Source organism: Equus quagga, chromosome 8 (genome assembly GCF_021613505.1).
Source record: "Equus quagga isolate Etosha38 chromosome 8, UCLA_HA_Equagga_1.0, whole genome shotgun sequence".
Taxonomy (NCBI): Eukaryota; Metazoa; Chordata; class Mammalia; order Perissodactyla; family Equidae; genus Equus; species Equus quagga.
Genome location: NC_060274.1, coordinates 74,511,924 through 74,521,608, shown reverse-complemented (window position 1 = coordinate 74,521,608; position 9,685 = coordinate 74,511,924). Strand labels below are relative to the sequence as shown.

General features: G+C 37.9%; 1 long non-coding RNA gene across 1 annotated transcript in view; it reads right to left on the bottom strand.

Moving 5' to 3' along the window:
* Positions 1-696: 696 nt before the first annotated feature.
* The window catches only part of LOC124243506 (uncharacterized), a 38,852-nt gene continuing 29,863 nt past the window's right edge, over positions 697-9,685 (bottom strand). The window contains exon 3 of the long non-coding RNA XR_006889694.1: positions 697-2,487. This is a non-coding gene — a long non-coding RNA (uncharacterized LOC124243506). The remainder of the gene's footprint in view (positions 2,488-9,685) is intronic.

Below are 9,685 nucleotides of genomic sequence, written 5' to 3'. Positions count from 1 at the left end.
TTGCCAAGGGACTCCTGAGACAAAATAATATACTTTAATTTTTGCTACGTCAATGCCTCAGCCTAATTTGGTTCTTTGACCCTAAGCACGGCAAAAGCAAAAGTCTCTTTATTGTGTAAAGTGAAAAATAAGAGAACAATTAACAATAGCCCAATTGCCTCTCCCTCTAATTTCCCATCTTCAGCTCCCAGGGGGAGATTCTTTAAATCAGTATACTCTTCTTGGAGTAGATATGGATGGGCTGCTCTTGTTCAAAGACTTGGCTGCTACTGGGCCTTTATTTTCCATGTCTTTTCTTATTCTTAGGATTGAAGTGAGGAAGATGTGCGCGCTCTGAACCCCTGAAGCATGAGCCTCACTCCGTCCAACAGAAGGTGGTGCTGAGGTCTGTGAGTTCAGTATTGCCTCAAAAGGCAGGTTGTAACCTGTAAGCTCCTCAGTCTGAGAGTTGGAGAGGGAGGAGAAGGATCAGGAAGAGGAGGAAATTACGATGCTGACAGTTAACGAAAAAGCTGAATCTCAAATGATGAGAATGAGCAAGGTATTCACTGCTGTAGCCTTGTCATCCACTGGGGCTCAGCTGGGGCCAGGGCCAGAAGCATTACCACCAACTCCATTGCCACCACTGTCACCATCCACCCCAGCTTCTGTCCATCAAAACAAGGCTAATTTCTTGATAGTCACTCTCCCTCAAGGTTATTACTTTCAAAGTGGAATAGGACTGTATCTCTTGTGGGCACAATTGATTAGGGAGATAAGATTTGGCAATATTTGAAATCAAACATTTCTCTGGCTGTATTGTTGTAACTACTACAACGTTTGCTTCTAATCAATTGTAACTTTTAATCCAAAACATGGTTATTACTGTGTAAACTCTGAATATTGGCATGACCTCTGCTTCTGCTTCTCTTTTTTCTAAGCTGGGTTGGCTACTTACTTTGTTTAACCTCATTTCATAAAGGTTAGATAACCACAAACAGAACTTTAAAAACAAAATCTGCTTTAGGCCTTGACCAACATATTAGGAACATTTACATTTAAGTTTTTGGATTGTGAGTAAATTTTATTTCATTTAAAATTTGTATTTTCCAAATTTTTTTGTAATGAGTATTACTTTTATACTGAAAAGAAAGAAAGAGACATGAATCTTGGATAATGTTTGACCTTTGTCCAAGCTATTTTAATGACATTTGAATCAAATCAACTTTACCGATAGGAACAAAAAATATATGTAAGATGAGCAAAGAAAAAAAAAAGGACTTTGGTAATTTACCTCTCTATGCTTAATGTTTCTGTATTCTGTTTTTCATAATATAGTGTCATCAAATTCTGTGTCTTCTTCTGGTCTTTCAGGTTTCTACTTAAACCTTCCCACATGATCCTATCTAATATCATTCCTCCACCTTTCCACGTATCTAGTAGGTCATATCATCCTGTACATTTCTTCCATAACTCTCACCATAAAATCTATAAAAATTTTATTTGTTTTATTGTTTATTTTCCGTCTCCTTACACCTGTAGGTAAGCTCCATGGGGAGGACATGAGCTGTGTGTCCTTTTTCTAGAATATTGCCTGGCATAGGGGAGTACTCAACTGAGATTTATAGACTCACTGATTAAATAAATAATATATCATTTTTACAGCTTTGCTAGGTTTTTTTTTTTTCACAACCAGCCATCGGAATAGCTCACTGTATGTTGCCCTGTTTTGGGGGTGATTGATTCATACTCCAGTGATATCAAATAACTATTAGCTTTGCTTTTATTCCACACGTGAACCAACAATACTTTTCCTGAAAATGAATAAAAAATAAGCTTGGATCATGTTGTTTTCACATAATTTTAAAATCCGCATGCAACAGTATTTTAGACTCCAGCTAGAATGGAACTGAAAGTACTGAAATTCCATGAGAAAAGCTATTCCTGTAAAATGTCCAATCTGATTTTACAAACTAAGTATGTTCAGAAAGGTTGTGGAGAATGTAAAAGAGATTTTAGATGCTAAGGCCATGAATATCTCAGAACTAGTCTCAAAAATTGATCCCAAAATTCACTATTTCTGCCTTTCTTACTATACAAAATGTATTGCACATTTTATTTTAAAATAAATGATCAAAGTAGTGATGAAAACAAACCATTATACATTGCGCTTACGATGCGCCAGGCACTGTTTAAATGCTTTCTGTATATTAACTCATCTAATCTTCTGCACAACCCTATGAGATAGGGATTATTATCATCTTAATTTACAGATGCAGAAACTGAGGCACCGCGTGAGCACATTAGATAGCAAAAAGCCTCCACAGCAGCTTCTCTGCTTCCTTCATTAAGTGCGCTGCTTCAGTTTACAAAGTAATTGTTTCTCCTCTCCAAAGCGATTGTTGACTGGTCCAGGGTCATGCAGCTTGGCAGAGCCAGGATCTGAGCACAATCTGTCAGCAGAGGTTTTCTTCTAACTCTGTCTGCTCTAATGCTTCTCCAAAATATCTGTAACAGATGAGAAGTCTTAGATGAGCTAAGTCTGTTATTTACACGCGGCACCTGTGGTGTAGGTGTGAAGGACATTGGAATTGGATTCAGCAGTCTTAGGATAAAAATCTTAGCTCTGTTCCTGAACCTGCTACAAACAGTAGGTTCAGTTTCCTGTAGCTTGTTTCCTTAGCTTTAAAATGGAGATACAAATCCTCCATTGTTGTGTTTTTGTGAGCATTCACTGATTAAATGGGTAACATGTGCTGCATAATTCTGGAAACCTTAAAAAATTTTGTGAGTACTTTCTCCATGCATTGTGGCTGCCTGTTTACAGACCTGTTTATTCCCTCTATAAATAATGAAGCTCATGAAATTATTTAAGGAAATAATGGACATCAAATATTCGGTATTGCTGATCTAAAGCAGGAAATCAAGATTCTTCCCAAGTCTTTTACATTCAAATATTCAATTCAACAAATTTTTCAAGTGTGGTCGGGAACCAAACACTGAACAGCTCCACAGAGAGTAATGGGAGGAAAAGCTATGGTCATTGTTCTCACAAATCTTGGACCACAAAGGAGATAGGACACCAAAACCAAAGCGGGTCATGATATGCTCTGTGAGAGGAAAAAAAAAAGCTCTGTGAATTCAGAGGAGGAGGAAGCACTTTTGGGTGGGGGAGATTAGGAAAGAAGACTTTCAATACATGGATGTTAGCAGAAAACAGGAGCAACGTATGCAAAGAAATTAGGTTCTATCTGATTCAGTTGCAGACATTCATTGAACATCTACTCTTTTCAAGTCATTGTGCTAACTGGGGAATCAAGGAGAGGAAGACAGTTCCCGAACTCAGAGCTTAGAGTTTGGGGAAGACGGTGTAAGTTAATTCTCTCTCCACAGTAGCACAATGCCAGAAGAACACACACAAACTAATAACTATACTCCACAGAGATGTAGTAAAAAAGGAAGTAGGTATAATGTCCTACATGAATATTGATGAGGAAGCATTTAATTCTATGAGAGACAGAGAAGGTCCAGGCAGTGCTACAAAATGAAAGGAATAGTTGAGCACAGCCTCAAATGAAGCTGAAATAGACAGTTTCTAAGTGGATAAGAGGAAAAGAAACAGATAGTTCAAGCAAAACACACATGACCATGGATTTTGGATGTTTCTCTTGTCACGTTTTTAGAAAATCACAAAACTGAGGACGTGGTGGGGTGGAGGGGTAACTCTTAATTCTCCCATTTTTCTTTCAGAATATAGCTCGTCTCTCCTTTTGCTTTCAAAAACATTTTGTAATTACTTGGCTTGACATCAGGATCTTCTACTTGGGCACAGATCTCAGAAAACTAAACTGTCTCAGTTTCACGTGTCAATCTCTGCTCCCTGCTAGAGAATGTCCCAGAAGGTTGTGATGGGGGTGGGTTGGGAGAATGATGTATTTGAGTGAAGTAGGAGCAGGTTTGAAGTGGTTGTAGGTGATAATAGGGGAAAATGATGAATTAAAGTTTTAAAAAGTTTATATTGTGAAAAATTTTAAACCCATAGTGCATAGAACAGCATAACTCCTTCCTTTTGTCCCGCTAAATATTATTTTAAAATAAATTTGAGACTGCATGTCATTCATCCATAAGTATTTTAACATATATCTCTAAAGGCAAAAGGACTCATTATAAAAAAAAATGCAGTTAACATACCTACAAAATTTAGCAATATTAACTAACTTTTGAACATTTTTGAGCCTGAGGAGCTTATAAAACATCAAAACATCTAGTTTTGATGCTCTGAGGAGACCTTAGGGCTAGAGATGAAGGAACTTGGTGTCATCAACACGTGGGAAATGTCAAGGATTAGGAAATAGGTGACATCACCCAGGAGTCAAAAAAGAAGGGAAAAAATAGAAGAAGGTGTTAGGAACAAAATTTGAATAAAGGCTATAGACACTATGAATTTGAAGAACTTGAAGATCTGTGAGGGCTGCAGGAATGAAGAAGTCTCTCCTTTTGTGAATAGAATGAGACTTAAGCTAAGCCTTGAAGGAGGACAGTTCTTAAGTGGATGGTGGAAATGGTGGTGGTAATTCATCTGAGGGAAACGGTGTGATTACATGAAGCTTGACTGGTACAGAGGCTCACCTCACAGGAAGGAAGGAAGCGGTAGGAAATGAGGTCGTCTAGGTAGGGGAGACTACAATAAACATGTGCAAGTCCAGAATTTGCATTTCATTCACTGTTTCAATAAGTATTTGTTGAACATGTACAATATACCAGAGACCATATTAGGAGCCAGGACTACAAAGACTTATGAGATTAGACTTCTGCTCACAAGTAGATTTAGGTGTAGTGCGGGAGGCAGATAAGCAAAAATATCACACTTATTATAAATCATCCAATAAGCATTTATTGAACATATTCTATGGGTCAGTCACCATGATGTGTGCTGCAAACACAATAAGTAAGTCATGGTCCTCAAGAAACCATTGAACCATTAATGAGTTTTGACTGGGAAGCTGACAAAAGAAAAAGCATTTTTAGGGGAGGTTATTTTTCTCTCTGCACCAACAATGGAGTAAAGGATAATCTGAGTCAAGAAGACAGAGTGGTGAATCTTAAAAGAAGGTAGCAGCAAGAAGAATGGAGATAAAGGTATTATACAAGAGATGTATTAGTGGAAAAAAATAGTAGGAGAAACTGAGTAACTGATGTCCAGAAGTCTCAGATGAGGTGGTGGAGGCAGTATATGTGTGTGTTTCAGGTGTGAGCCATATCAGTTCTCTTTTTAGTTGTCTGAAAATTTTCTCTGTGACTAACATTAAACTGTACACAGATGAGCTTTCCCTGAGGCTAAGAAAATTTTAGTTTAAATGTGGTAATGTCCTGAAACATCTTGCTGGGGACATCAAGTTCCTTAGAAGGAGAACTTCCCAGTTCTTTGCTTTGATGTGCCGATCTGGATCTGTTCCCCTCAAATGTGAGTGTTGTCTTAATAAAGAAAACACAGTGCCTTTTGGATATCAATATTAAGGTTCACTTGGAGCATTCAGAATGTTTCTTAAATGATTGACCAAAGTAAACTCTTATGCTCTCTGTGTGTTCACTTGGAGTCAGAAAACATTGCACAGATGAAAAACAATCAGTAAATTATTTCCAAGGATTGGAAACAGAAATCCTCAGATGATTCACTGATGATTCAGATTTCTGTGTATCGCTTCTACTCTACTTGTTGCCAAGGGAACTTGGGGCCTACTTCCTACCACACTATGGCTATAAAAAGTACCAGCAAAAGCCACAGGAGAGTAACTTCTGTACTCTTATTAAAAATGTCTAACAGACTAAATGTCAGTTACACTAAAGAGATTTAAATTTTATCTGTGAAGGTCATATCCATGAGACACTGAGATGCCACGTTGTTATTCTATTTATCTATCAACTGCTTTTGTTCCGCTGCTTTCCTCATACAGAGCATTTTCTACAAAGAACATAAGATGCAAACAGAAGCTGTATTTTTCTCCATAAAATCCACACCATTGGACCAATGCGCTTTTGCAGTAATAGCCATGGCCTGTGAAATCTGTGTTAACTTCAGCCAGGGTTAGAACCCACAGTCATGCTGCCAGCTTCTCTGGGTCATTAAGAAAAGGACATGAGACAAGAAGAGGGAGGTAGGTTGACCACCATGAGTGGTTCCCGCACATCTTCACTCTTGTAGCCACAGTGTGTTGATCTTTCCCTGGCAATCATCTTTATCAAACAACATAAAAATATAACAGAGTCAAATATTCATAAAAGAAAACCAGTCATGGATATATGCTTCCATTACATATATAATCTAAATTTTGTCCTTTAATATGTGCTTTGAGTTAAATTCTTATCTGGAAATAGGGAATGAAGGCTGCCTTTATGGATAGGAAGACATATATAGGACATAAGTTAACAGCACAGAAAGCACACTCTGTGCTTACAGAGGGTGGGATCTCCCATCCACTCAGAAGGCCTGGTAGGACAAGACAATTGAAAGCATTCCAGGACTAATATTTTTTTCATTTGGCTTTGATTCTTTGGGAAAATTTGTAAAGAAAGGAAGTTTCCTCTTTTAAGATGGACACATTTTCTCTTTACGTTTCCATAAGACAAGAGAGAAGCTACCAGCTATTCTTACATGAGCCCTGTCTAAGAAGTATGAGATGCCTAATAAGTTTTTATGCTTAAAGTTATATAACATTAGAGCCCTTCTGCTCTTTGAAGGGGTATCATGATCGAATGAGGTTATAAATTTAAATTTATTAAGTGAATGTTAAGTATTACTTGTAATAAACAGTGATTCCTATAATAAACAGGAATAAACAGTGAAAATGCAAACCTGATCATATCATCCCTTCCCACCTTAAAATCTATCATGTTTCCTATTCTTACAGAATAAAATCCAACCTCCTTTTCATAGGATTCAAAGTCCTTTAAGGCCTCATCTCACACCCCTTTGTACTTAGGCAATCCAGAGCTCCTTATAGCTCCCAACTCCTATTATTGCTCCACACCTCTGGGACTTGGCACATGGACCTCGCTAGGCCTGGAATGTCTTCATTCTCTTCCTATGTAGTTGATTCCTATTTATTCTCAATACTTACTTCGAATATCACCTACTCTGCTGAGCCTTTCCTGATTCAACTGCCTGTCAAAAGCAATTCTTATGCGGGACCTCTGACTTTGTTTATATTTATAATATTACATTTGCAATACGATATGTTAACTATTTGTTCATGTGTGTGTGTAATTTTTCTTCTATTATACTGCATAATTCTTGGGAGCCAGATCTATATAATTATTTTTTTAATCTTTGTCTTTCCAGCACTTTGCACAGTATCTAGTATACATTAAGCTGTTTGTAACTTTTTGTTGAAATCTTTTCCATTTTGCAAACCTTATGATTACAGTTAGAGGAAAATTTGTTTAAAATAAATGCATCACTAGAAAATGTTAGTGATACATTAAATAGACATTGCATATCTGTGCCTTAGTTCTCTTCTACAAGGCATTCTGTGTCCAAAATTCCTTCTTGGATAAATAAGGGAAGGGTCAAAATGTCACAAGTCAGATGGATGTTAATGAAAGGAGTATTTGTTCAACGAAGAAGAATGACAATAAGGTCTTCCCAATCTCTGATGTTGCTACTAGCTGGTGGAAAAATTACGACATGGTTTTTCTGATTGTCCCAAGGACTCTCAATGGGACCAACATAAAAGTCTGCTTTAATATCTGATTCAAAGCTATGGAAGCTTTGCAACAGGCCTGTCAACCAAGAAGTGTGAGAGATGAGCTCATTCCATCAAATTCACTGTTTTTTTTTTTTCTCAGGGTCCTCACATGTCATGGGCCCAAGTATATCAGAAGCCCCCATCCCTGGGAATGAAGGATGAAGGCGAACTGACAGGAGTAGATGTAGGAGAGGAGTTTTATTTTTAAACAAGATTTAACATACTCTACTTCTTCTGTAAGATCCTAGGTATCAGTAGTGCATGGCTTGCTGTAAAGGAAACTAGAACCAATGCTGGGCACTGAGACTTTTCATCAGCAACTGGGACCTTGCCCGGCAAAAGCTGTTGTAGCACTGTGTTGAGGTTAGTGGAGCTAAACCTGGAGTCACATCCACTAAAATGAGAGATGCCAGGACATGCTGAGAAAGCTACTACAGAAATAGCGTAATTGAGCCACATGTTAGAGTAGGGTTAGGAAATGAAGAGAAACCAGGCTGAGATGTAATTAAGGAGTAGAGGAGACCTTTGAACAAGCATCTGGAATATCAACTAGGCTTTGAGTCAAGTATGGACAGGTAATCTTAGTATAAAGTGCTTTTTAAACAGTGGGAAAATACTATCCATTGCCCCTATGGGGGTGAAAATATTCTTCAGAAAGAGGAAAGAGTAGAGAACTTATTTGTTCCAGGGTATCTAAAACCTCAGGGGAGTTACAATTTGGAATTACTGCCCACTTCCCTCATGGTGGCACTCCTGGTCCAACTCCATGGAGCCTGTGTTTTCCCAAGATAGAGGCTTACAGAAAGTACAAAGTGAGTGTGAGAAATGCAGGGCAGATTTCAAGAAATGTGTCAGGCAATCTGAGTACATGAAAATGTCCACTGACCTGTGCGGTGTTTCCCTTGTCTTTGATAAATGGACTTTTGTTTTTCACCAGAGTATATTTCTCTGTTGGATGTTGTCATCTGGATGTTTGTGCATTTGGCAGTCAGGACTCTCAAGAATTCTTACAAGGGATAGTCAAAGACCTTGGCTGACATCCAATTCTGGAACAAGATGGCATACACTCACTTTTCCCTGCTTCTCAGTGGTGTCTTCCTCCAGAAGAACATCCCAAGTAGGTAGCCCAAGGAAGTACCTTCCTCCAGAAGAACATACCAAGTAGGTAGCCCAAGGAAGTACCTTCCACCCCAAAGAGGGCACCAGAAGGGACTGAGCAATAACCCTACCAGAATCAGAAGAATGAAGCCAACCAGAATCACATTGCAAGGGATCAGAAAACTAAACTGTCATTGGAACTAAAGCCAACAAAAGTAGGCCAGAACCTATCAGCTCAACCTAAACATGGCAACTCTGTGAAAACAGAAAATATAAATAGGATCAGGGGTCTCTTGATAACCAAAATGCCCAGGATACAATAGAAAATCATTCATCATACCAAGAACTAGGAAAATCATAACCTGAGTGGGAAAAGACAATCAACTGATGCCAATAATAAGATAAATTAGATGTTGGTGTGTCTGACAGTGATTTTAAAGCAACTGTCATAAAGTGCTTCAAAAATCAATTACAAATCCTCTTGAAACAAATGAAAAAATAGAATACCTAGCAAAAAAGTAGAAATTATGATAAGCTATGACAAGCTATGGATTGCGAAAAAGCCATGGATTTTATGGATTTGCAAACCATCTGTCTGATAAGGTGTTAATATCCAAAATACATAAAGAACTCATGCAACTCAATAGCAAAAAAAACCCCAAATAATCAATTAAAAAATGGGCAAAGGACCTGAATAGACGTTTTTCCAAAGAAAATATATGAATGGCCAACAGTTACATGAAAAGGTGCTCAACATAACTAATCATAAGGGAAATGGAAATAAAAACCACAATGAGATATCACCTCACACCTTTTAGAATGTTTGTTATCAAACAGACAAGAGATAACAAATGCGGGCAAGG